This window comes from Giraffa tippelskirchi, chromosome X (assembly GCF_054371585.1).
Source record: "Giraffa tippelskirchi isolate mGirTip1 chromosome X, T2T-mGirTip1v1.2.pri, whole genome shotgun sequence".
NCBI lineage: Eukaryota > Metazoa > Chordata > Mammalia > Artiodactyla > Giraffidae > Giraffa > Giraffa tippelskirchi.
In genome coordinates this window covers 75,190,387-75,218,206 of record NC_137289.1, presented here as the reverse complement: position 1 = coordinate 75,218,206, position 27,820 = coordinate 75,190,387, and the positions used below count along the sequence as shown (strand labels likewise).

The 27,820-nt window shown below is 38.6% G+C and overlaps 1 protein-coding gene and 1 non-coding gene across 4 annotated transcripts in view; one reads left to right on the top strand and one right to left on the bottom strand.

Moving 5' to 3' along the window:
* The window catches only part of DACH2 (dachshund family transcription factor 2), an 817,737-nt gene that overhangs the window by 323,936 nt on the left and 465,981 nt on the right, over positions 1 to 27,820 (top strand). The gene's annotated exons all lie outside the window — the stretch shown is intronic.
* Positions 473 to 579, bottom strand: LOC145537328 (U6 spliceosomal RNA). Its single transcript, XR_014076348.1, has one exon. It is a non-coding gene; the product is annotated as a U6 spliceosomal RNA (small nuclear RNA).

The window sequence follows — 27,820 nt, the reverse complement described above, 5'->3', positions numbered from 1 at the left end:
TGCATACATGCTGTCCCAATGGCATGTTTTTATTCTTTTCTGTGGCTGAGTAGTATTCCATTTTATATGTATAACACTTCTTTATCTATTCATCTATTGACAGGAACTTAGGTTGCTTCCATATCTTGGCTATTATAAATAATGCTGAAATGAGCATAGGTGTGTAAATATATATTCAAATTAGTGCTTTTGTTTTGTTTGGATAAATATCCAGGAGTGGAATTGCTGGATCATATGGTAGTTCTATTTTTAATTTTTTAAGGAAACGTCATACTTTTTCCATAATGGCCATATCAATTAATTCACACCAACAGTGCACGGGGGTTTGCTTTCTCCACATCCTTTCCAATGCTTGTTATTTGTTGCCTTTTTCGAAATAACCATCCTGAGAGGTGTGAGGTGATACTTCATTGTGTTTTTTTTAATTAAATTTATTTATTTTAATTGGAGGCTAATTACTTTACAATATTTTAAAAATATGGAACGCTTCATGAATTTGCATGTCATCCTTGCGCAGGGGCCATGCTAATCTTCTCTGTATCATTCCAATTTTAGTATATGTGCTGCCGAAGCGAGCACTTCATTGTGGTTTTGATTTGATTAGTGATGACTAGTGATGTTGAGCATCTTTTCATGTGCCTATTGGCAATCTGTATGTCTTCTTTTGGAAAAAATGTCTGCACAGATTTAATTGGGTTGTTTGCTCTTGATGTGGAATTGTATGAAGTTATTTTTTGTGTGTGGATATTAACTCTTTATCAGATATATCCTTTGAAAATATGTTCTTCCATTCAGTAGGTGGCCTTTATGATTTGTTGATAGTTCCTTCACTGTCCAAAAGATTTTTGGTTTGATGTAGTCCCATGTGTTTATTTTTGCTTTTATTTCCTTTGCCCAAAGAGACATATCCAAAAAAGTATTATTAAACCCAGGGTCAAGGAGCTTATTGCCTGTGTTTTCTTCTATGAGTTTTATGGTTTCAGGTCCTACATTTAAGATGTCAATCCATTATGAGTTTACTTTTGTGCATGGTTTGAGATAGTAATCCAGTTTATTTTGCAAGTAACTGTTCAGTTTCACAACAGTATTTATTGAAGAGTTTGTCTTTTCCCCATTATATATTCATACTGTCTCTGTTAGATTAATTGATCATAGTGTGTGAGCTTATTTCTGGGCTCACTATTTTGTACATTGATCTATGTGTCTGTATTTGTACCAGTACCCTACAGTTTGGATTACCCTACAGTTTCATAGTATAGTTTGAAATCAGGAGTGTGAATATCTCTAGTTTTTTACTTTTTCCTCACTATTGTTTTAGCTCTTTGGGGTCATTTGTGTTTCTACACAAATTTTAGAATTTGTGTTCTAATTCAAGTTGCAGAATTATTTTTTCTACTTCTATGAAAATGCCATTGGTATTTTGATAGAGATTGCATTGAATCTGTAGATTGTCTTGGATTGTATGGTCATTTTAACAATATTAATTCTTCCAGTCCATGAACATGGTATATCTTTCCTCTAGAGTGTGTGTGTGTGTGTGTGTGTGTGTGTGTGATCTTCAGTTTTGTTCATCAGTGTCTTATAGTTTTCAGTAAACAGGTCTTTTCCTTCTTAGTTAGATTTATTCCATAGAATTTTATTCTTTTTGAAGTGATTGTAAATGGGATTGTTCTCTTAACTTCTATTTCTGATAGTTCATTTTTAGTGTCTAAAAATGCAACAGATTTATATATATTAATTTTATATCCTGCAAATTTACTGAATCTTTGATGAATTCCAGTGCTTTGGTGGTGTCTTTAGGATTTTCCGTATATGTATAGTATCATGCCATATGCATAGTAACAATGACAGTTTTATTTCTTCCTTTCCAATATGGATTCCTTCTATTTTTTTTTTCTGGTTGCTATGGCTAGGACTTCCAATACTATGTTGAATAAAAGTGGTGAGAATAGGCATCCATGTCTTGTTCCTGATTTTATAGGAAATATTTTCAGCTTTTCACAGTTGAGTATGATGTTGACACAGTTGACAAGCTGTGAGCTCGTCATATAAGGCTTTTATTATGTCAAATTATGTTTCCTCTATATTCACTTTGTATAATTCTTATCATAAATGGATGTTGGTTTTTTTAAAAAAATATTTTATTGAAATTTAGTGGTTTTACAATGTTTTGTGTGTTTCTACTGTTTATAAAAGTGATTTGGTTACACATACATATATATCACACATTCTTTTTCATATTATTTTCCATTATGATTAATCACAGGATATTGAATATTGTTCCCTGCACTATACAATAGGACCTTGTTATTTGGATGTCGAATTGTGTCAAAAGCTTTTTCTGCATCGATTGAGATGATTATATGATTTTTATTTTTCAGTTTGTTAATATGGTGTGTGTTATTGAGTGATTTTCAGATATTGACCCATCCTTGTATTCCTGGGATAAATCCCACTTAAGCAGAGTATGTGATCCTCTTGCTGTGTTGTTGAATTTGGTTTGCTAGTATTTTGTTGAGGATATTTGCATCTATGTTCATAAGTGGTATTGGCCTGTAATTTCCTTTTTTGTGTGATATCTTTGTCAGATTTTCATATCACTGTAATGCTGGTCTCGTAGAAAGAGATTTTAAGCATTCCTGCCTCAACAATGTTTTGGAATAGTTTGAGAAGGATAAGTGGTAACCCTTCTTTATGTTATGTTTTTTGTTTATTTTTGTTTTTATTTTCATTACTCTAGGAGGTGGATCAAAAAAGATCTTGCTGTGATTTATGTCAGAGTGTTCTGCCTGTTTTTTCCTCTAACAGTTTTATAGTACCTAGTCTTACATTTAAGTCTTCAATCCATTTTGAATTTACTTTTGTTTATGGTTTTAGACAATGTTCTAACTTCATTCTTTTACATGTAGCTGTCCTTTTTTGCCAGCACCACTTATTAAAGAGACTATCTTTTCTTCATTGTGTATTCTTGCTTCCTTTGCCATATATTAGGTTACCATAGGTACATGTGTTTTTCTATGGACTTTCTATCCTGTTCCATTGATTTATATTTCTGTTTTTGTGCCAGTAACATATTATCTTGATTACTGTAACTTTGTGGTATAGTCTGAAGTCAGGGGGCCTGAATCCTCCAGCTCTTTTTTTCTTTCTCAAGATTGCTTTGGCTATTCAGGATCTTTTGTGTTTCCATAAAAATTGTACAATTATTTTGTTCTAATTCTGTGAAAAATGCTATTTACAATTTGATAGAGATTGCATTGAATCTGTACATTGCTTTGGGTAGTATAGTCATTTTGACAATATCTATCCTTCCAATCCAAAAACATGGTATACCTCTCCAGAGATTTTAGTGTCATCTTTAATTTCTTTCATTAGCATCTTACAGTTTTCCAACTACAGATCTTTTGCCTCCTTATGTAGATTTATTCCTATTTCTTTTATTCTTTTTTGATGTAACAGTAAGTGACATTGTTTCCTTGATTTCTCTTTCTGATCATTCACTCTTAGTTTATAGGAATGCAAGCTGCTGCTTCTGCTAAGTCACTACAATCGTGTGCAGCCCCATAGATGGCAGCCCACCAGGCTCCCCCGTCCCTGGGATTCTCCAGGCAAGAACACTGGAGTGGGTTGCCATTTCCTTCTCCAATGCATGAAAGTGAAAAGTGAAAGTGAAATCACTCAGTTGTGTCCAACTCTTAGAGACCCCATGGACTGCAGCCTACCAGGCTCCTCCATCCATGGGATTTTCCAGGCAAGCGTACTGAAGTGGGGTGCCATTGCCTTCTCCAATAGGAATGCAAGAGATTTCTGCATATTAATTTTGTATCCTGCAACTTTCCCAAATTCATTGATAAGCTCTAGTAGTTTTCTGGGAGCATCTTTAGGATATTCTCTGTATAATATCATGTCATCTGCAATCTCAAAAACTAGAATAATCTTGGGTCATTTCCAAGAAAAAGCATTCAATGTCACAGTCATCTGAGTCTATGCCCCCACAACTGATGCAGAAGAAACTGAAGTTGTTTGGGTCTATGAAGACCTATAAGACCTTCTAGAACTAACAACCAAAAAGATGTCTTTTTCAACATAGGAGATTGGAATGCAAAAGTAGGAAGTCAAGAGATACTTGGAATAACAGGCAAGTTTGGCCTTGGAGAACAAAATTAAGCAGGGCAAGGTCTAATAGAGTTTTGTGAAGAGAAAGCACTGGTCATAGTAAACACCCTCTTCTAACAAGAGATGACTCTACACATGGAAATCACCAGATGGTCAATACTGAAATCAGATAAATTATGTTCTTTGCAGACAAAGATGCAGAAGTTATATGCAGTCAGCAAAAACAAGACTTGGAGCTTACTGGTTCATATCATGAGATCCTTATTGCAAAATTCAGGCCTAAATTGAAGAAAATATGGAAAAGCAGTAGGCCATTCAGGTATGACCTAAATCAAATCCCTTATGATTATAAGTAGAGGTAATGAATAGAATCAAGGGACAAGATCTGATAGGCAGAGTGCCTGAAGAACTATGAACAGCAGTTTGTAACATTTTGTAGGAGGCAGTGACCAAAACCATCACAAGGTAAAAGATATCCAAGAAGGCAAAGTGGTCATCTGAGGAGACTTTACTAATAGGTGAGGAATGAAGCAAAGCAAAAGGCAAGGGAGAAAGGGAAAGGTATACCCAAATGAATGCATAGTTACAGAGATTAGCAAGGTAAATAAGAAGGCCTTCTTAAATGAACAATTTAAAGAAATAGAGGGAAACAAGAAAAGGAAAGACTAGATGTCTCTTCAAGAAAATTTGAGACATCAAGGGAACATTTCATACAGCACGGTCATGAAAAAGGACAGAAACAGTAAAGACCTAACAGAAAAAGAAGAGATTAAGAAGAGGTGGCAAGAATACGCAAAGTAACTACACAGAAAGGTCTTAATGAGCTGGATAACCATGATGGTGTGGTCACTCAACTGGAGCCGGGCATCCTGGCATGTGAACTCAAGTGGGCCATAAGAAACATTACTACAAACAAAGCTAGTGGTGGTGATGGAATTCATCTGAGCTATTTAAAATCCTAAAAGATGATGCTGTTAAAGCACTCCACTCAATCTCAGAAAATTGGAAAACTCAACAGTGGCTACAGGACTGGAAAAGGTCAGATTACATTCCAATCCCCCAAAAAGGCAATGCCAAAGAATGTTCAAACTACCGTACACTTGTGCTCATTTCATATGCTAGCAAGGTTATGTTCAAAATCCTTCAGGCTAGGCTTCAGCATTACATGAAATAAGAACTTTCAGATGTCCAAGTTGGGTCAGAGGAAGAGACAGAGGAATAAGAGATCAAATTGCCAACATTTGTTGGCTCATGGAGAAAGTAGGGGAGTTCCAGAAAAATACATTGATTTCTGCTTCATTGACTATGCTAAACCCTTTGACTTTGGGGATCACAACAAACTGGAATATTTTTAAAGAGATGGGAATACCAGACCAACTTACCTGTCTCCTGAGTAACCTATATGTGGGTCAAAAAGCAACAGAACCAGACATAGAACAACTGACTGGTTCAAAACTGAGAAAGGAGTACAACAGGCTATATATTGTCTCCCTTCTTATGTAGCTTATATGCAGAGTACCTCATCCGAAATGCCAGTCTGAATGAATCACAAACTGGGATCAAGATTTCCAGTAGAAATATAAACCATCTCAGATATGCAGATGATACCACTCTAATGGAAGAAATTAAAGAGTAACTAAAGAGCCTCTTGAAGAGCATGAACGAAGAGAGTGAAAAAGCTGGCTTGAAACTCAACATTAAAAAAAAAAACTAAGATCTTGGCATGCAGTCTCATCAGTTCATCACAAACAGAAGGGGAAAAAGAGGAAGCAGTGACAGATTTTCCTTTCTTGGGCTCCAAAATCACTGGAGCCATGAAATAAAAAGATGCTTGCTCCTTGGTAGGAAAGCTATGATAAACCTAGAAAACATATTAAAAAGAAGAGACATCACTTTACCAACAAACATCTGTATAGTCAAAGCTATGGTTTTTCTAGTAGTCATGTGTGGATGTGAGAGTTGGACCATAAAGTAACGTAAACACCAAAAAATTAATGTTTTCAAATTGTGGTGCTGGAGAAATTCTTGAGAGTCCCTTGGACTGCAAGGAGATCAAACCAGTCAATATTAAAGGAAGTCAACCCTAATTTTCATTGAAAGAACTGATGCTGAGGCGAGGCTCCAATTCTTTGGCCACCCTATAGGAAGAGCCAACTCATTGAAAATGTTCCTGATGCTGGGAAAGATTGAAGGCAAAATAGGAGGGGGGTGGCAGAGGATGAGATGGTTAGACTGTATCACCAATGCAATAAACATGAATTTGAGCAAAATCCAGAAGACAGTGGAAAAAGAGGAGCCTGCATGCTGCAGTCCATACATGTGTGGTAAATTGCTTCAGTTGTGTCTGATTCTTTGCATCCCTAAGGACTGTAGCCCACCAGGCTCCTCTATCCATGAAATTCTGTAGGCAAGAATTCCACTTGCCTCTTACACTTGCAAGAATGACACCCACTGGAGTGGGGTGTCATGCCTTCCTCCAGAGGATTTTCCCAACCCAGGGATCAAACCTGTGTCTCCTGGGATTTCTGCATTTCAGGCAGATTCTTTACTGCTTAGCCACCCAGAAAACCCATGCTGCAGTCCATGGGGCTGCAAAGAGTTGGACACAACTTAGTGACTAAACAGTAACAACAACTGCATATTTGCCTGTACCTGTGAGATTTTTCCTTTCTTAATTGTCATATTTCTATCTATGTCCTTTGTTTTTAACTTAGAGAGGTCTGTTTATTTCTTGCAAAGCTGCTGTAAACCTTTTATTCTCTCTATCAAATCTGAATAAAATCTTTGTTGTATAGATGCCCCAAATCCTTCAAGCTAGGCTCAACAGTATGCGACCCGAAAACTTCCACATATATAAGACGGATTTAGGAAAGGCAGAGGAACCGGAGATCAAATTGCCAAAATCAGTTGGAAGGGAATTCTACAAAAATATATACTTCTGCTTCATTGACTATGCTAAAAGCCTTTGCCTGGGTGGATCACAACAAAAAATGGAAAATTCTTAAAGATTGGAATATCAGACCATCTTACCTGCCTCATGAGAAATCTGTATGCAGGTCAAGAAGCAACAGTTAGAACCAGGCAGGGAACAACAGACTGGATCCAAATTGGGAAAGGAGTATGTCAAGGCTGTATATTATCACCCTGCTTATTTAACTTATATGTAGAGTATATCATGTGAAATGCCGGGCTGGATGGAGCACAAGCTGGAATCAAGATTGCCGGGAGAAATATCAATAACCTCAGATAGGCAGATGACACCACCCTTATGGCAGAACGTGAAGAGGAACTAAAGATCTTCTTGATGAAGGTGGAAGAGGAAAGTGAAAAAAGCTGCCTTAAAACTCAACATTCAAAAAATTAAGATCATGGCATCCAGTCCCATCACTTCATGGGAAATAAATGGGAAAATAATGGAAACAGTGACAGACTTTATTTTCTTGGGCTCTAAAATCACTACAGATGGTGACTGCAACCATAAAATTAAAAGACACAAGCTCCTTGGAAGAAAAACTATGACAAACCTAGACAGCATGTTAAAAAGCAGAGACATTACTTTGCCAACAAAGGTCCACATAGTCAAAGGTATGGTCTTTCCAATAGTCATATACAGATGTGAAAGTTGGGCCCTAAAGTAGATTGAGTACCGAAGAATTGATGCTTTCAAACTGTGATGCTGGAGAAGACTCATGAGGGTCCCTTGGGCTGGCAGGAGATCAGACCAGTCAATCCTAAAGGAGATCAGTCCTGGATATTCATTGGAAGGACTGATGCTGAGTCTGAAGCTTCAATACTTTGGCCACCTAATGCTAAGAGCTGTCTCACTGGAAAAGACGCTGATGCTGAGGAAGATTGAAGGCAGGAGGAGAAGGGCACGATAGAGGATGAGATGGTTGGATACCATTACCGATTCAATGGACATGAATGTGAGCAAACTCTGGGAGATTTTGAAGGACAGGGAAGACTGGTGTGCTGCTCTCCATGGGATTGCAGAGTCAGTTATGACTTAGTGACTGAACAACAGTGTTTGTTTGTAGGTTTTCCTTTTCATATGTGCAAATATCATGCCAGTCCCTCTGGTCTTCAGATTTCCTGTTATGGTCATTTCTTTGTGTATAATTTTCTGGTTTTCCCTTGCTTCCATTTAGTGTTCTCTTTATTTTTGTACTATTTTAATTACAAAATGTCTTGGTATTGTGTGATTTCAGTCATATTTGGAATCAGAAAAAAGACAAAAAATAAAAACAAACTTACAGTTATAGAGAACAGATTAATTGTTACTAGAGGGGAAATGGCATAGGGGAGTGCAAAATGGGTGAAGGTGGTCAACTGTAAGTTGATGGATGGCTTGTGTTGGTGATCATTTCTTAGTATATACAGATTTTGAATTATAGTTCTGTGTACATGAAATTTATATAAGAATAATAATTAAAAGAATGATTTTCAAATATTTCCTCATTTGATACCTCAACAGTTCTGTAAGCGTAACATTAATATTACTTATTAACAGATGAAGAAAATGGGTGTTCAAGAATTTAAATGACTTGTCCCAAATCTTAGAGACAGTATTGAGTGGAGTCAGAATTTTAGAGTCCAGATCTCTTGACCATTAATACCATAATTTTACAATCACACTGAGTTATAGTACTTTTCAAGCAAAAACTTGGCATTGGAAATTGAGGCTAAAAATCCTTAGGATCATAACAGAACTGCTTAAGTTAAATATGATAAGCTGTCTTGTGTTTTGGTAGTAGGAAATTCTTGGAAGAATCCATGTAATTCACTTTTGGTTATTGTATAATTTCAATAAATTAAAGCTTTGATTTTTCCTTTCCTTTTTTGATCACTCTTATAGAAGTTTACAGTGAGGACAGATATTATAATTAGATGTGGCTGTATTTTTTCTTTTCAAGAAGTACAAAAATAATCTTTTGAATGACTGTGCTCAGTCGCTTAGTCAATGCTGACTCTTTGCAGTCCCATGAATTGTAGTCTACCAGGCTCCTCTGTCCATAGAATTTTCCAGGCAAGAATACTGGAGTGAGTTGCTGTTTTCTACTCCAGGGGATCTTCCTGACCCAGGGATTTAACCTGCGTCTCTTGCACTACCTGCATTGCAGGCAGATTGTTTACCAGTGCACCAACTGGAAAGCACCTTTTGAATGATTGCAACTTACTTTTCATGTAGAAAAAGATAACAGCTCTAAATTGTTTCTTGTGATAATTCTTGAGTTAATTACTTTGAAATATCTGGCTAATGATTAATATTATTATGTTAATGAGAAATAGACATGTTGCCAAACTCTAATAGTATGGGTATAATGCGTCTCCAAATTTACAGTTCTAGCTTCCCGCTGTGTTGAAAGGATTGTTATTGTGATGATTGACGTATTACACATTGCCCCTGCTTTCCATTTGGTCAATACTCAAACCATCCCCAAATGAGAAATCTTATAAAAATTACATCATCATAAGCCCAGTCTAGTGAACTACAGAAAGATACAATTTGTCTCTTCAGGGCCCATCCCCCAACCCAGTCTTCCCCATCATAGGCAACTTACATGAAATGAAATACACAACTCTTCACCTACTACATAGGTCACTCTTTCATTGCCTGCTCTTTATGCTGGCTTGTTTCTTCCCAAGGAAGAACGAGTACATTTAAGTAGCACAATAAAACTTCCCGTTATACAATATGCTTGACAGATGATAATCTACCTAGTTACAACTTTATTTTATTGGAGGCAGTGGATGGCTGTATTGAAACAACCCATTATACTAAAGCATGTAGTTAAGTTAATCAAAAAAATATTCTGTATAGTTACTGAAAATATACTTGTATCAATCATTCAAGCAACCCTACAGAGCAAAATGTCTTTTTCACCATAGGGGACTGGAATGCAAATTAAGAAAGTCAAGAGAAACCTGGAGTAACAGGCAAGTTTGACTTTGGAGTACAAAATTAAGCACGGCAAAGGCTAACATAGTTATGCCAAGACAACATACTGGTCATAGCAAACACCGTCTTCCAACAACATAAGAGAAGACTCTACACATGGACATCACCAGATGGTCAATACCGAAATCAGATTGATTGTATTATTTGCAGACAAAGATGGAGAAGCTCTATACAGTCTGCAAAAACAAGACTGGGAGCTGACTGTGGCTCAGATCATGAGCTTCTTATTGCCAAATTCAGACTGAAATTGAAGAAAGTAGGGGAAACCACTACCACTCAGGTAGGACCTAAATCATATCCCGTACGATTATACAGTGGAAGTGACAAATAGATTCAAAGGATTAGATCTAATAGACTGCCTGAAGAACTATGGATGGAAGTTTGTAACATTGTACAGGAGATGGTGATCAAGACGATCCCCAAGAAAAAGATAGACAAAAAGATAAATTGGTTGTCTGAGGAGGCCTTACAAATAGCTCAGAAAAGAAGAGAAGTGAAAGGCAAAGGAGAAAAGAAAGATATACCCATCTAAATGCAGAGTTCCAAAGAATAGCAAGGAGAGATAAGAAAGCCTTCCTAAGTGATCAATGCAAGGAAGTAGAGGAAAACAATGGAATGGGAAAGACTAGAGATCTCTTCAAGAATGTTAGAGAAACCAAGGGAACATTTCATGCAAAGATGGGCACAATAAAGGACAGAAATGGTATGGACCTAACAGAAGCAGAAAGAAGATCTTAAGAAGAGGTGGCAAGAAGACAGAAGAACTATACAAAAAAGATCTTAATGACCCAGATAACAATGATAGTGAGATCACTCACCTAGAGCCAGTCATCCTGGAATGCAAAGTTAAGTGGGCCTTAGGAAATGAGGAACAAAGCTAGTGGAGGTGATGGAATTCCAGCTGAGCTAATTCAAATCTTAAAAGATGATGCTGTGAAAGTGCAGCACTCAATATGCCAGCAAAGGTGGAACATTCAGCAGTGGCCACAGGACAGGAAAAGTCAGTTTTCATTCCAATCCCAAAGAAGGGAAATGCCAAAGAATCTTCAAACTACCACACAATTGCACTCATCTCACCCGCTAGCTATGTAATGCTGAAAATTCTCAAAGGTAGGCTTCAACAGTACGAAAACTGAGAACTTCCAGATTGTGCAAGTTGGATTTAGAAAAGGCAGAGGAAACAGCGATGAAATTGCCAACATCCGTTATATCATAGAAAAAGCAAGAGAATTCCAGAAAAACATTTACTTCTGCTTCTTTCAGTTCAGTTCAGTCACTCAGTCATATCCAAATCTTTGCAACCCCATGGACTGCAGCATGCAAGGCTTCTCTGTCCATCTACTTCCTACTTCTGCTTCATTGACTACGCTAAAGCCTTTGACTTTGTGGATCAAAACAAACTGTGGAAAATTCTTTTTTTTTTTTTTTTTGGATTTTTATTTATTTTTTTATTTATATTTTTAAATAAATTTATTTATTTTAGTTGAGGGCTAATAACTTTACAATATTGTAGTGGTTTTTGCCATACATTGACATGAATCAGCCATGCGTTTACATGTGTTCCCCATCCTGAACCCCCCTCCCACCTCCCTCCCCATCCCATCCCTCTGGGTCATCCCATTGCCCCAGCCCTGAGCATTTGTCTCATGCATCGAACCTGGAATGGTGTTCTGTTTCACATATGATAATATACATGTTTCAATGCTATTCTCTCAGAACGTCCCAACCTCACCTTCTCCCACAGAGTCCATAATACTGTTCTATGCATCTGTGTCTCTTATTCTGTCTCACAATCGGGTTAACGTTACCATCTTTTGAATTCCATGTATATGCATTAGTATATTGTATTGGTGTTTTTCTTTCTGGCTTACTTCACTCTGTATAATGGGCTCCAGTTTCATCCATCTCAATAGAACTGATTCAAATGTATTCTTTTTAATGGCTGAGTAATATTCCATTGTGTATATGTACCACAGCTTCCTTATCCATTCATCTGCTGATGGACATCTAGGTTGCTTCCATGTCCTGGCTATTGTAAACAGTGCTGTGATGAACATTGGGGTACATGCGTCTCTTTCAATTCTGGTTTCCTCGGTGTGTATGCCCAGCAGTGGGAATGCTAGGTCATATGGCAGTTCTATTCCCAGTTTTTTAAGGAATCTCCACACTGTTCTCCATAGTGGCTGTACTAGTTTGCATTCCCACCAACAGTGTAAGAGGGTTCCCTTTTCTCCACACCCTCTCCAGCATTTATTGCTTGTGGACTTTTGGATAGCAGCCATTCTGACTGGCGTGAAATGGTACCACATTGTGGTTTTGATTTGCATTTCTCTAATAATGAGTGATGTTGAGCATCTTCTCATGTGTTTGTCAGCCATCTGTTTGTCTTCTTTGGAGAAATGTCTGTTTAGTTCTTTGGCCCATTTTTTGATTGGGTCGTTTATTTTTCTGGAATTGAGCTACAGAAGTTGCTTGTATATTTTTGAGATTAATTGTTGTCCGTTGCTTCATTTGCTATTATTTTCTCCCATTCTGAAGGCTGTCTTTTCACCTTGCTTATAGTTTGCTTTGCTGTGCAAAAGCTTTTAATTTTAATTAGGTCCCATTTGTTTATTTTTGCTTTTATTTCCAATATTCTGGGAAGTGGGTCATGGAGGATCCTGCTCTGATTTATGTCAGAGAGTGTTTTGCCTATGTTTTCCTCTAGGAGTTTTATAGTTTCTGGTCTTACATTTAGAGCTTGAATCCACTTTGAGTTTATTTTTGTGTATGGTGTTAGGAAGTGTTCTAGTTTCATTCTTTTACAAGTGGTTGACCAGTTTTCCCAGGACCACCTGTTAAAGAGATTGTCTTTTCTCCATTGTGTATTCTTGCCTACTTTGTTGAAGGTAAGGTGTCCATAGGTGCGTGGATTTATCTCTGGGCTTTCTATTTTATTCCATTGATCTATATTTCTATCTTTGTTCCAGTACCATACTGTCTTGATGACTGTGGCTTTGTAGTAGAGCCTGAAGTCAAGCAGGTTAATTCCTCCAGTTCCATTCTTATTTCTCAAGATTGCTTTGGCTATTCGAGGTTTCTTATATTTCCATACAAATTGTGAAATGATTGGTTCTAGTTCTGTGAAAAATACTGCTGGTACCTTGATAGGGATTGCATTGAAACTATAGATTACTTTGGGCAGTATACTCATTTTCATGATATTAATTTTCCCAATGCAGGAACATGGTATATTTCTCCATCTGTTTGTGTCTTCTTTAATTTCTGTCATCAGTGTTTTATAGTTTTCTATATAAAAGTCTTTTGTTTGTTTAGGTAGATATATTCCTAAGTATTTTATTCTTTTTGTTGCAATGGTGAATAGTATTGTTTCCTTAATTTCTCTTTCTGTTTTCTCATTATTGGTGTATAGGAATCCAAGGGATTTCTATGTGTTAATTTTATATTGTGCAACTTTACTATATTCATTGATTAGCTCTAGTAATATTGTGGTAGAATCTTTAGGGTTTTCTATGTAGAGGACATGTCATCTGCAAACAGTGAGAGTTTTACTTCTTGTTTTCCTATCTGTGTTCCTTTTATTTCTTTTCCAGCTCTGATTGCTGTGGCCAAAACTTCCAAAACTATGTTGAATAGTAGTGGTGAAAGTGGGCACCCTTGCCTTGTTCCTGACTTTAGAGGAAATGCTTTCAATTTTTCACCATTGAGGATAATGTTTGGTGTGGGTTTGTCATATATAGCTTTTATTATGTTGAGGTATGTTCCTTCTATTCCTGCTTTCTGGAGGGTTTTTATCATAAATGGATGTTCAATTTTGTCAAAGGCTTTTTCTGCATCTATTGAGATAATCATATGGATTTTATCCTTCAATTTGTTAATGTGGTGTATTACATTGATTGATTTGCAGATGTTAAAAAAACCTTGCATTCCTGGGATAAAGCCCAGTTGGTCATGATGTATGATCTTTTTAATATGATGTTGGATTCTGTTTGCTAGAATTTTATTAAGGATTTTTGCATCTATGTTCATCAGTGATATTGGCCTGTAGTTTTCTTTTTTTGTGGCATCTTTGTCTGGCTTTGGAATTAGGGTGATGGTGGCCTCATAGAATGAGTTTGGAAGTTTACCATCTGCAATTTTCTGGAAGAGTTTGAGTAGGATAGGTGTTAGCTCTTCTCTAAATCTTTGGTAGAATTCACCGGTGAAGCCATCTGGCCCTGGACTTCTCTTTGGTGGAAGATTTCTGATTATAGTTTCGATTTCCATGCTTGTGGTGGGTCTGTTAAGATCTTCTATTTCTTCCTGGTTCAGTTTTGGAAAGTTATACTTTTCTAAGAATTTGTCCATATCTTCCAAGTTGTCCATCTTATTGGCATATAGCTGTTGGTAGTAGTCTCTTATGATCCTTTGTATTTCTGTGTAGTCTGTTGAGATCTCTCCATTTTCATTTCTAATTTTGTTGATCTGATTCTTCTCCCTTTGTTTCTTGATGAGTCTGGCTAATGGTTTGTCAATTTTGTTTATCTTCTCGAAAAACCAGCTTGTAGTTTTGTTGATTTTTGTTATGGTTTCTTTTGTTTCTTTTGCATTTATTTCTGCCTTAATTTTTAAGGTTTCTTTCCTTCTACTAACCCTGGGGTTCTTCATTTCTTCCTTTTCTAGTTGCTTTAGGTGTAAAGTCAGGATATTTATTTGGCTTTTTTCTTGTTTCATGAGGTGAGCCTGCATTGCTATGAATCTTCCCCTTAGCATTGCTTTTACAGTGTCCCATAGGTTTTAGGTTGTTGTGTTTTCATTTTCATTCGTTCATGTGCATATTTTCATTTCTTTTTTGTTTTCCTCTGTGATTTGTTGGTTATTCAGAACCGTGTCATTTAGTCTTCATATTGTGGAATTTTTGATAGTTTTTTCCTGTAATTGAGGTCGAATCTTAATTCACTGTGGTCAGAGAAGATGATTGGGATGATTTCAATTTTTTCGAATTTATCAAGGCTAGATTTATGGCCCAGGATGTGATCTATCCTGGAGAAAGCTCTGTGTGTACTTGAGAAAAAGATGAAATTGATTGTTTTGGGGTGGAAAGTCCTGTAAATATCAATTAAATCTAACTTGTGTATTGTATCATTTAAAGTTTGTGTTTCCTTGTTAATTTTCTGTTTAGTTGATCTATCCATATGTGTGAATGGAGTATTAAAGTCTCCCAGTATTATTGTGTTATTGTTAATTTCCTCTTTCATACTTAGTATTTACCTTACATATTGTGGTGCTCCTATGTTGGGTACATATGTATTTATAATTGTTATATCTTCTGCTTGGATTGATCCCTTGATCATTATGTAGTGTCCTTCTTTGTCTCTCTTCACTGCCTTTATTTTAAAGTCTATTTTATCTGAAATGAGTATTGGGACCCCTGCTTTCTTTTCGTCTCTTTTTTCATGAAATATCTTTTTCCAGCCCTTTATGTTCAGTCTGTATGTGTCCCTTGTTTTGAGTTGGGTCTCTTGTAGACAGCATATATAGGGGTCTTGTTTTTGTATGCATTCAGCCAGTCTTTGTCTTTTGGTTGGGGCATTCAACCCGTTTACATTTAAGGTAATTATTGATAAGTATGGTCCCGTTGCCATTTACTTTGTTGTTTTGAGTTCGTGTTTAAACATCCTTTCTGTGTTTCCTGTTTAGAGAAGATCCTTTAGCATTTGTTGGAGAGCTGGTTTGGTGGTGCTGAATTCCCTCAGCTCTTGCTTGTCTGTAAAGCTTTTGATTTCTCCTTCATATCTGAATGAGATCCTTGCTGGGTACAGTAATCTGGGTTGTAGATTATTCTCTTTCATTGCTTTAAGTATGTCCTGCCATTCCCTTCTAGTCTGACGGGTTTCTATTGAAAGATCAGCTGTTATCCTTATGGGGATCCCCTTGTGTGTTATTTGTTGTTTTTCCCTTGCTGCTTTTAATATTTGTTCTTTGTGTTTGATCTTTGTTAGTTTGATTAATTTGTGTCTTGGGGTGTTTCGCCTTGGGTTTATCCTGTTTGGGACTCTGGGTTTCTTGGACTTGGGTGGCTATTTCCTTCCCCATTTTAGGGAAATTTTCAACTATTATCTCCTCGAGTATTTTTTCATGGCTTTTCCTTTTATCTTCTTCTTCTGGGACTCCTATGATTCGAATGTTGGGGCGTTTCATATTGTCCCAGAGGTCCCTGAGGTTTTCCTCATTTCTTTTGATTCTTTTTTCTTTTTTCCTCTCTGCTTCGTTTATTTCCACCATTCTATCTTCTACCTCACTTATCCTATCTTCTGCCTCCATTATTCTCCTGGTGGTTCCCTCCAGAGTGTCTTTTATCTCCTTTATTTCATCATTCATTATATATTGACTCTTTTTTATTTCTTCTAGTTCCTTGATAAACATTTCTTGCATCTTCTCAATACTTGTCTCCAGGCTATTTATCTGTAACTCCATTTTGCTTTCAAGATTTTGGATCATTTTTATTATCATTATTCTAAATTCTTTTTCAGATAGATTCCCTATCTCCTCCTCTTTTGTTTTGTTTGGTGGGCATTTATTATTTTCCTTTACTTGCTGAGTATTTTTCTGCCATTTCATCTTTTTAGATTGCTGTGTTTGGGGTGGCTTTTGTGTATTCTGGTAGTTTGAAGTTCCTCTTTATTGTGGAGGTTCCTCACTGTGGGTGCGGTTGGACAGGTGGCTTGTCAAGGTTTCCTCGTTGGGGAAGCTTGTGTCGGTGTTCTGGTGGGTGGAGCTGGATTTCTTCTCTCTAGAGTGCAATGGAATGTCGAGTATTCAATTTTGAAATGTCTGTGGGTTTGGTGTGCCTCTGGGCAGCCTGTATATTGATGCTCAGGGTTATGTTCCTGCGTTGCTGGAGAATTTGCGTGGTATGTCTTGCTCAGGAACTTATTGGCTCTTGGGTGGAGTTTGTTTTCAGTGTATTTATGGAGGCTTTTGTATGATCTCTTATTAATTAATGTTTCCTCTGGTTTTCAGTCTTATTCTTGCAGTAGCCTCAAGACTTCTCCATCCATAGAGCACCGATAATAAAACTTTTAGGTTAATGATGAAATGATTCTCCACAGTGAGGGATACTCAGAGAGGTTCACTGAGTTACATGGAGAGGTGAAGGGGGTGGGGGGTTGAGGTGACCAGGAGGAGAAGAGGGGAACTCAAACGTGGAGAGAGCAGTCCAGCCAGTAGGCACTTCCCTCTGTGCTCTCCACAGTCTGGAACCCTCAGAGAGGTTCACGGAGATACATGGGGGGGGGGGGAGGAAGGTAATAGAGGTGAGCATGAGTAGAAATGGAGGAATCAAGAGCGGAGAGAGAGATGTGGGCAGTGTTCTGTTCCCGAAGTGTTCTCCGGTGCCCAGGACACCCTCAGAGATTCACAGAATTGGGTTGAGAAGAGAAGGAGTAGGGTGGGAGATAGAGGTTCCCTGGGGGAGAAGAAAGAGCTTCAATAGGGGGAGAGAGTAATCAAGCCAGTAATCACACTCCTGAGTAAAAATGGGTATTAAGATTGGGTTCTTAAATGTACAAAATTGATATCAAATATATAAAACAAAGCTTAAAAATCTAGAGTAGTAGTTAGACTCTTAAAAAAATACAATATAAAAGAAAAAAAGAAAACAAAATTACGAAAAGTATAAGATATATGTATGCAGTTTGCTTTAAAAATAGGGTCTTTTTTTTTTTGCAAGGTAATAGTGGGGTATAAAAATGAAAATTAAAGATGTAATAGAGGACTTAAAGAAAAAAGTAAAAAAATTAAAAAAATTAAAAAAAATGATAATAGTAAAAATATATCCAGGACTTTCTCTGGAGTTGTTGTGAGCAGTGTGGGGTCAGTTCAGTTTCAGATAGATCCTTGTTCCTGCTTATACTTTGCAAGATCTATAGGCCCCTTTCAATGTAGTCGGTGTTAACTACAGGGATTTTAATCTGTTGGCCTGTTACTTCCAAAGCGCTTCCCTCTGTTTGTTTGGCTTCTGTTTGCAGGTCTCTTCAGTGTCTAATTTCTGCCCTCCCACAAATGGGCGGAGGTGGTCTCTTTAGATTCGCTTGTTCAGTCATGCTATGGGGAGGGAGGAACACTGCAAACCAATATCACTGGCGTGTGTGTGGAGAGCTCGCAGTGTCTTGGCCTCACTGGCTTTGCCCCCACTCACGACGTGTGTGCTTTCCCAGTCTGCCCTGCTCAGTTTTCAGGTTACTCTGCCGGGGAGTGGGCCCTGAGATGCGTGCACTTCCCAGGTCTAAGCCGCTCAGGTTCAGGTTCCCGGGTACTCCACAAAGGCGCAGACTCCGTTGGGCCCGCGGTTTGTGCCATTCCCGGTCGGAGCAGCTCAGGGAGCGAGGAGTTTGGTGAGCACACTCTCCCCTGTTGGGGTGGTGCGGCTTATCACCTCCCTGGCCCCCGCCTCAGTTTATGGGTGTGCCCGGCTCCGGTGTGTTTTGTGTCAGTTCTGGGGAGCTGGTCTCTGGCTGTGACCCTCCTGGCAGCTGTCAACCCTCCGGGATCTCAGGCAGTCTTTGCTTAGAAACTGGAAGCCTGTTTGCAGTTTGGTCGGGGGTGCCCTTTCTTGGGCCGAGTTTGCCCCTTTCCAGCTCTGGCTGGTCCCGCCTGCCCGCTGTGTCCGGCGGGGGATGGGGCGGTCCGCAGCCAGTTAGCTCTTCTCTGGTATCGCTCAGTCCTTTGTTCTGTGAGCGGGCCGGCGGTGCCTTAGATTTGGGCTTTTCGCGTGATAGTTCTCTCTCTCTGGCTGTCCCACAGTTTAGGTTGCTATCTCATGTTAGCTCCCTCAGGTTGCCCTCAGGGCATTCGGGCCTGGTCCTTACCCTAAGCAGTGCCGCCCGCTCCTCTCAGTTCAGCCCCCACTTGCTGGTGGTGGATGCGAGCGCCTGGGGTTCTTTGCTGTGAGTTGCCTTTAGACACGTAATCTGTGGGTTTTATTTGTTTTTCCTCCCAGTTATGTTGCCCTCCGAGATTCAAAATCTTCCCCCAAACCCACCGGTGAGTGGTTTTCCTGGTGTTTGGAAACTTCTCCTCTTTTACGACTCTCTCCCCGGGATGGGCCTCCATCCCTAACTCTTTTGTCTCTCTTTTTATCTTTTATATTTTTCCCTACCTCCTTTCGAAGATAATGGACTATTTTTCTGGATGCCTAATGTCCTCTACCAGTGTTCAGAAGTTTTTTTGTGAAGTTTGCTCAGCGTTCAGATGTTCTTTCGATAAATTTGTGGGGGAGAGAGTGGTCTCCCCGTCCTATTCCTCCGCCATCTTCGTTTTATCACCCCGAAAATTCTTAAAGATGGAAATACCAAATCACCTAACCTGCCACCTGAGAAACCTGTATGCAGGTCAAGTAGCAACAGTTAGAACGAGAACAACAGACTGGTTCCAAATTGGGAAAGGAGTAGGTCAAGGCTGTATATTGTCACCCTGTTTATTTAACTTACATGCAGAGTATATCATGGGAAGAGCCGGGCTGGATGAAGCACAAGCTAGAATCAAGATTGCCGGGAGAAATATCAATAATCTCAAATATGCAGATGACACCACCCTTGTGGCAGAAAATGAAGAGGAGCTAAAAAGCCCTCTTGATGAAAGTGAAAGAGGAGAGTGAAAGAGTTGGCATAAAGCTCAACAGTCAGAAAACTAAGATCATGGCATCCAGTCCCATCATTTTGTGGCAAATAGATGGGGAAACAATGGAAACAGTGACAGACTTTATTTTCTAGGGCTACAAAATCACTGCAGATGGTGTCTGTAGACATGAAATTAAAAGACACTAGCTCCTTGGGAGAACAACTCTGATCAACCTAGACAGCATATTGAAAAGCATATACATTACTTTGCCAACAAAGGTCTATATAGCCAAAGCTATGGTTTTTTCAGTAGTCATGTATGGATGTGAGAGGTGGACCATAAAGAAGGCTGAGAACCAAAGAACTGATACTTCAGAGCTGTGGTGTTGGAGAAGACTCTTGAGAGTCCCTTGGACTGCAAGGAGATCAAAACAGACAATCCTAAGGGAAATCAGTCCTGAATATTCATTTGAATGACATGTGCTGACCCTCAAGCTCCAATATTTTGGCCACCTGATCACTTCATGGCAAATAGAGGGGGAAACTTTGGAAACAGTGGCTGACTTTATTTTGGGGGGCTCTAAAATCACTGCAGATGGTGATTGCAGCCATGAAATTAAAAGACGCTTACTCCTTGGAAGGAAAGTTATGACCAACCTAGACAGCATATTAAAAAGCAGAGATATTACTTTGTCCCCCAAGGTCCGTCTAGTCAAGGCTATAGTTTTTCCAGTAGTCATGTATGGATGTGAGCGTTGAACTATAAGGAAAGCTGAGTGCTGAAGAATTGATGCTTTTGAACTGTGGTGTTGGAGAATACTCTTGAGAATCCCTTGGACTGCAAGGATATCCAGCCAGTCCATCCTAAAGCAGATCAGTGCTGGGTGTTCATTGGAAGGACTGATGTTGAAGCTGAAACTCCAATACTTTGGCCACCTGATGCAAAGAGCTGACTCATTTGAAGAAACCCTTATGCTGGGAAAGATTTCAGGCAGAAGGAGAAGCGGATGAAAGAGAATGAGATGGTTGGATGGCATCATTGACTCAATAGACATGGGTTTAGGTAGACTCTGGCATTTCGTTATGGACAGGGAGGCCTGGCGTGCTGTGATTCATGGGGTCGCAAAGTTTTGAACACGACTGAACGACTGAACGACTGAACTGAACTGAATGGGTGTGAAGAGCCAACTCATTATAAAAGACCGTGATGCTGGTAAAGATTGAAGACAGGAGGATAAGGGAACAACAGAGGATGAGATGGTTGGATGACATCACTGACTCAATGGACATGAGTTTGGGCAACTCTGGGATATGGTGAAAGAGAGGGAAGCCTGGCGTGATGCAGTCCATTGTGTTGCAAAGAATAGGACATGACTGAAAGACGGAACAACAACAAAATAGAGCAAAATACATTTCCTGTTTTTTTTTTCATTTAAAAAATTTATGGATAATAAGATTTGGCCTCTATCAGCATCACAGTCATTTTGTGATCAGAAATGAGCAGCAAAAAATTGCCTTGATACCTGATTTCCACACAGTTGGGTGAAACAAAGACTCGAGTCTTGAAGGGGAGAAACAATATCTTGTGTGCATGAAGATCCAGAGGAAAGGAGCAATGAGCCCACAGGACACTGAACCATAACTACCTACTAGTTTTTGAAGGCCTCCTGTGGAGTTGTGGGTTGGCTGGTGCTCACCACAAGGATGGGGGCTCTGGCAGCAGCAGGCTGGGAAGGTCCCAGTTTTCATAAACTCTTTTGGAGTTCATCAGTAACCCTACCATAGAGCCCATGGACACTAGGACTGGGTTGCCTCAGGCCAAACAACTACCAGGAAGGGAGTGCAACATACCCATCAGCAGATAATTGGGTTAAAGCTTTAGTGATCAAGGCCCTCCCCACCAGAGCAAGACCCAGTTTTATCCATAACCAGTCCCTCCCATCAGGAAGAATACAGAAGCCTCTTAGCCTCATCCATCAGAGGGCAGAAAGAATAAGCACAGTCCCATAGGGGCTAAAACAAAAACCATATTACAGAAAGTTAATCACCATTAAAAAACAAAATTATGTCCCAGATGAAGAGACAAGGTAAAACCTCAGAAAAACAACTAAATACAGTGGAGATAGGCAGCTTCCCGGAACAAGAATTCAGGATAATGATAGTGAAGATGATCCATGATCTCAGGAAAACAATGGAGAAAATGTAAGAATTGTTTACCAAAGACCTACAGGAACTAAAGAATAAACAAACAGAGATGAAAAATACACTAGAAGGAATCAATAGCAGTATAACTACGGCAGAAGAATGGATAAATGATCTGGAGGACAGAATGGTGGGAATCACTGCCCCAGAACAGAATATAGAAAAAAAGAATGAAAAGTAATGAAGACAGCCCAAAACATCTGGGACAATATTAACCATACTAACATTTTCATTATAGGGCTTTCAGAAGAAGAAAGAGAGAAAGGACCTGAGAAAATATTTGAAGAGGTAATAGCTGAAACTCTCATGCTGTTTCGATGATCCAGTGGATGTTGGCAATTTGATCTCTGGTCACTCTGCCTTTTCTAAATCCAGCTTGAACATCTGGAAGTTCATGGTTCATGTACTGTTGAAGCCTGGCTTGGAGAATTTTGAGCATTACTTTGCTAGTGTGTGAGATGAGTGCAATTGTGTGGTAGTTTGAAGATTCTCTGTCATTTCCCTTCTTTGGGATTGGAATTAAAACTGACTTTTCCAGTCCTGTGGCCACTGCTGAGTTTTCCACGTTTGCTGGCATATTGAGTGCAGCACTTTCATAGCATCATCTTTTAGGATTTGAAATAGCTCAGCTGGCATTCCATCACCTCCAGAAGCTTTGTTCATGATAATACTTCCTAAAGCCCGCTAGACTTCACATTCCAGGATGTCTGGCTCTAGGTGAGTGATCACACCATCGTGTTTATATGGATCATGAAGATCTTTTTTGTATAGTTCTTCTGTGTCTTCTTGCCACCTCTTCTTAAGATCTTCTTTCTGCTTCTGTTAGGTGCATACCATTTCTGTCCTTTATTGTGCCCATCTTTTCATGAAACATTCCCTCAGTATTGCTAATTTTCTTGAAGACATCTCTAGTCTTTCCTATTCTATTGTTTTCCTCTATTTCTTTGCATTGATCACTTAGGAACGCTTTCTTGTCTCTCCTTGCTATTCTTTGAAACTCTGCATTCAGATGGGTATATCTTTCTTTTCTCCTTTGCCTTTAACTTCTCTTCTTTTCTGAGCTATTTGTAAGGCCTCCTCAGACAACCGTTTTACATTTTTGTATTTCTTTTTCTTGAAGATGGTCTTGATCCCTACCTCCTATACAATGTCACAATCCTCCATCCATAGTTCTTCAGGCACTCTATCAAATCTATTCACTTGAATTTAGTAGTCACTTCCACTGCATAATCGTAGGGGATATGATTTAGGTCATACCTGAATGGTCTAGTGGTTTTCCCTACTTTCTTCAGTTTAAGTCTGAATTTTGCAATAAAGAGTTCATGATCTGAGCTACAGTCAGCTCCCAGTCTTGTTTTTGCAGACTGTATAGAGCTTCTCCATCTTTGTCTGCAAAGAATACAATCAATCTCATTTCAATACTGACCATCTGGTGTTGTCCATGTGTAGAGTCTTCTCTTGTGTTGTTGCAAGACAGTTTTTGCTATGAGCAGTGTGTTCTCTTGGCTAAACTCTGTTAGCCTTTGCCCTGCTTCATTTTATACTCCAAGGCCAAATTTGCCTGTTACTCCAGGCATCTCCTGACTTCCTACTTTTGCATTCCAGTCCCCTATAATGAAGAGAATATCATTTTGGGGTGTTAATTCTAGAAGGTCTTATAGGTCTTCATAGAACAATTCAACTTCAGCTTCTTTACCAGTATGGCTTGGGGCATAGACTTGGATTACTGTGATATTGAATTGCCTTGGAAAAGAACAGAGGTCATTCTGTCATCTTTGAGATTGCATGCAAGAACTCCATTTCAGACTCTTTTGTTGACTATGAAGACTGCCCCATTTCTTCTAAGGGATTCTTGCCCATGTTAGTAGATATAATGGTCATCTGAGTTAAATTCACTCATTCCAGTCCATTTTAGTTCACTGATTCCTGAAATGTCGATATTTACTCTTGCCATCTCCTGTTTGACCACTTCCAATTTACCTTGATTCATGGACCTAACATTCCAGGTTCCTATGGAATATTGTTCTTTACAGCATTGAACTTTACTTCCATCACCAGTCACATCCACAGCTGGGCATTGTTTTTGCTTTGATTCCATCTCTTCTTTCTTTCTGGAGTTATTTCTCCACTCTTCTACGGTAGCATATTGGGGACCTACTGACCTGGGGAGTTCATCTTTCAGTGTCCTATCTCTTTGCCTTTTCATACTGTTCATGGAGTTCTCAAGGCAGGAATACTGAAGTGGTTTGCCATTCCCTTCTCCAGTGGACCATGTTTTGTCAGAACTCTCCATCATGTCCTGTCCTTCTTGGGTGGCCCTACATGGCATGGCTCATAGTTTTGTTGAGTTAGGCAAGGATGTGATTCATGTCACCAGTTTGATTGGTTTTCTGTGATTGTGGTTTTCATTCTGTCTGTCTTGTAATGGGTAAGAATAAGAAGCTTATGGACATTTCCTGATAGGAGAGACTGAGTGTGGCGAAAACTGGGTCTTGTTCTGATGGGCAGGGCCATGCTCAGTAAATTTTTAATCCAATTTTCTGTTGTTTGACCTGAGACCAATCTATGGTGAAGGTAAAGAAGATAATGGGAACCTCCTTCAAAAGTCCTGTGCATGCACTTCCACACTCAGTGCCCCCATCCCTGCACCAGGTTCAAATTGCCAACATCCGTTGAATCATCAAAAGAGCTAAAGAGTTCCAGGAAAGCATCTGCTTTTGCTTTATTGACTACGCCAAATCCTTTGACATGTGGATCACAACAAAGTGTGGAAAATTTTTCAAGAGATGGTAATATCAGACCACCTCACCTGCCTCCTGAGAAATCAGTATGCAGGTCAAGAAGCAACAGTTAGAACTGGACGTGGAACAACAGACTGGTTCCAAATCAGAAAAGGAGTATGTCACGGCTGTATATTGTCACCCTGCTTGTTTAACTTACATGTAGAGTACATCATGTGAAATGCTGGGCTGGATGAAGCACAAGCTGGCATCAAGATTTCAGGGAGAAATATCAATAACATCAGTCATGCAGATGACACCACCCTCATGGCAGAAAGGAAGAAGAACTAAAGAGCCTCTTCATGAAAATGAAAGAGGAGAGTCAAAAAGTTGGCTTAAAACTCAGCATTCAGAAAAAGAAAATCATGGCATCCTGTCCCATCATCACTTCATGGCAAACAGATGGGGAAACAATGAAAACAGCGAGAGACTTTCTTTTCTTAGTTTCCAAAATCACTTCAGATGGTGACTGTAGCCATAAAATTAAAAGACACTTGCTTTTTGGAAGAAACACTATGAGCAAACTAGACAGCATATTAAAAAGCAGAAACATTACTTTGACAACCAAGGTCCATATAGTCAAAGCTATAGTTTTCTAGTAGTCATGTATGGATGTGAGAGTTGGAGTATAAAGAAAGCTGAGTACTGAATAATTGATGCTTTTGAACTGTGGTGTTGGAGGAGTCTCTTTAGAGTCCCTTCATCTGCAAGGAGATCAAACTAGTCAATCCTAAAGGAAATCAATCCTGAGTATTCTTTGGAAGAACTGATGATGAAGCTGAAACTCCAATACTTTGGCTACCTGATGCAAACAGCTGACTCATTGGAAAAGACCTTAATGATGGGAAATATTGAAGACAGGAAGATAAGGGGACAACAGAGGATGAGATGGTTGGATGACATCACGGACTCGATGGACATGCGTTTGAGCAAGCTCCATTAGTTGGTGCTGGACAGGGAACGCTGGCATGCTGCAGTCCATGGGGTTGGAAAAAGTCGGACACGACTGCGTGACTGAACTGAACTGAATAGCTGAAAACTTCCCTCACATGGGTAAGGAAATAGTCAGCCAAGTCTAGAAAACAGAGAGTCCCAGGAGGGATAAACCCAAGGAGGAACACACCTCCTTACAAGACACGTTGTAATCAAACTGACGAAAATTAAAGACAAATATAAACTATTAAAAGCAACAAGAGAAAAACGACCATTGACATCCAAGGGAACTCCCATCAGGCTATTAGCTGTTTTCTCGACAGAAACTCTAAAAGTCAGAATGGAATTGTACAATATATTTAAATTGATGAATGGGGAGTATCTACAGTGAGAGTACGCTACCCAGCAAGACTCTCATTCAGATTTGATGGAGAAATCAGAAGCTCTCTAGATAAGCAATAGTTAAGATAATTCAGCACCACGAATCCAGCTTTACAACAAATGCTAAAGGATCTTTTCTAGGCAGGAAACACAAGAGAAGGAAAAGACCTACAGAAAATAAACCCAGTTAAGTAAATAAAACAGTTAAGAAAAAGGTAATAGGATCATGCATATTGATAATTATGTTAAATGTAAGTGGATTAAAGACATAGTCTGGCTGGGCAGATGAAAAAATGTTCATATATGCACTTCCATTTACCTCATCAGTCTGCCTGACCTCCCAAATTGTATGTAAATATTTTATATTGTTAAGTAAGTCATGTTCCTGTTATGGCTTGGAATTGTAATTAGTATTTATTTTTTGTCTGGCTATTGATTGTGAAAATTGATAAACATCTCTTACTATTGTGATTATGTAACTGTTACTCACTTCATACCATTGTATCATGACTGTTAAACAGAAAAATGATAGAACACTATATCACCAAAAGTAGGATTTAATAGAAAAACCTGTGATCACTTTTTCAAATCGAGATGCATATCAGAATTATCTTGAAATTTTTTGAATAATACAAATGCCCAGAATTTGGGTTGTTTTTTCACCAGAGCTCCAGATTGTTTCTAATGAACAATCATGTTTAAAAAAAAACTGGATGATGTGATGATCTTTTATTTAGTTTCTTGCCCTTTTTCTATTTCATATTCAGTGCTTCCATTTTGTTTAGTTTATGTTTTTCAATTTCTCCATTTTTTTTGTTTTTATGTTCTTTCTCAAGCCTTTGTCAAGCGTAGTACAAATGCTTTTGTTTACATATGTATAAATAATATGTGTAATACATGTTTTTACAAAACGTGAATTTTTGCCTAATTAAACAAAAATTATGACATTTTAGTTCCATTTCTTTGACTTAATATTAATAGAATACTAGATTTCTAATTAAAAAAATAGATGTGTAGCAAGCAATAAAAGGTTTACTGTATAGCACATGATACCATTATCAATATCTTATTGTAACCTATAATGGGAAAATAATTTAAAAATTATATATGTGTATATGTATAACTGAATCACCTTGCTGTGCATCTGAAACATTGTAAGTCAACTATATTTCCATATATATATATATTAATAATTATAAAAATAGCCTTGATATCTAATTTCCACCTTTAAAATATTTAGAGATCATCAGATGTCTTGCCTTTATTATCAGTCAAATTTTGGAGGTAGGAATTGGTTAATGTTGTGTTGGAGGTGGTGAAAATCTTTAGTGTGACTTCTTTGTTCCCCCTTTTGCAATGCACAATCTGTAAGATCATATTTTGAGCTCATTTCGTTTATATTCAATAAAGGCAAAATCCTGAGAGTTCTCAAAATGCAAAAAAAAAAAAAATATTGTTTTTGTACACATGCCTGAATCAATGTAGATGGTGCCCAAATATAGAGCTTGAACCAGTGAAGTTGCTGAGTCGTGTCTGACTCTGCGATCCCATGGACTGTAGCCTACTAGTCTCCTCCATCCATGGAATTTTCCAGGCAAGAGTACTGGAGTGGGCTGCCATTGCCTTCTCCAGTGGATCTTCCTGACCCAGGGATCAAACCCAGGTCTCCCGCATTGCAGGTAAATGCTTTACTGTCTGAGCTACCAGGGAAGCCCAAATATAGAGCTTACATATGTTTTAATATATACTTTTAGTCTCTGAATGGTTTCACTTAATCCTTTAATGTATACCTGAAATTGCTAGGTGAGAAGTTTTTTTTCAGTCTTTTTGTAAAATAAATCTGGGGTGGC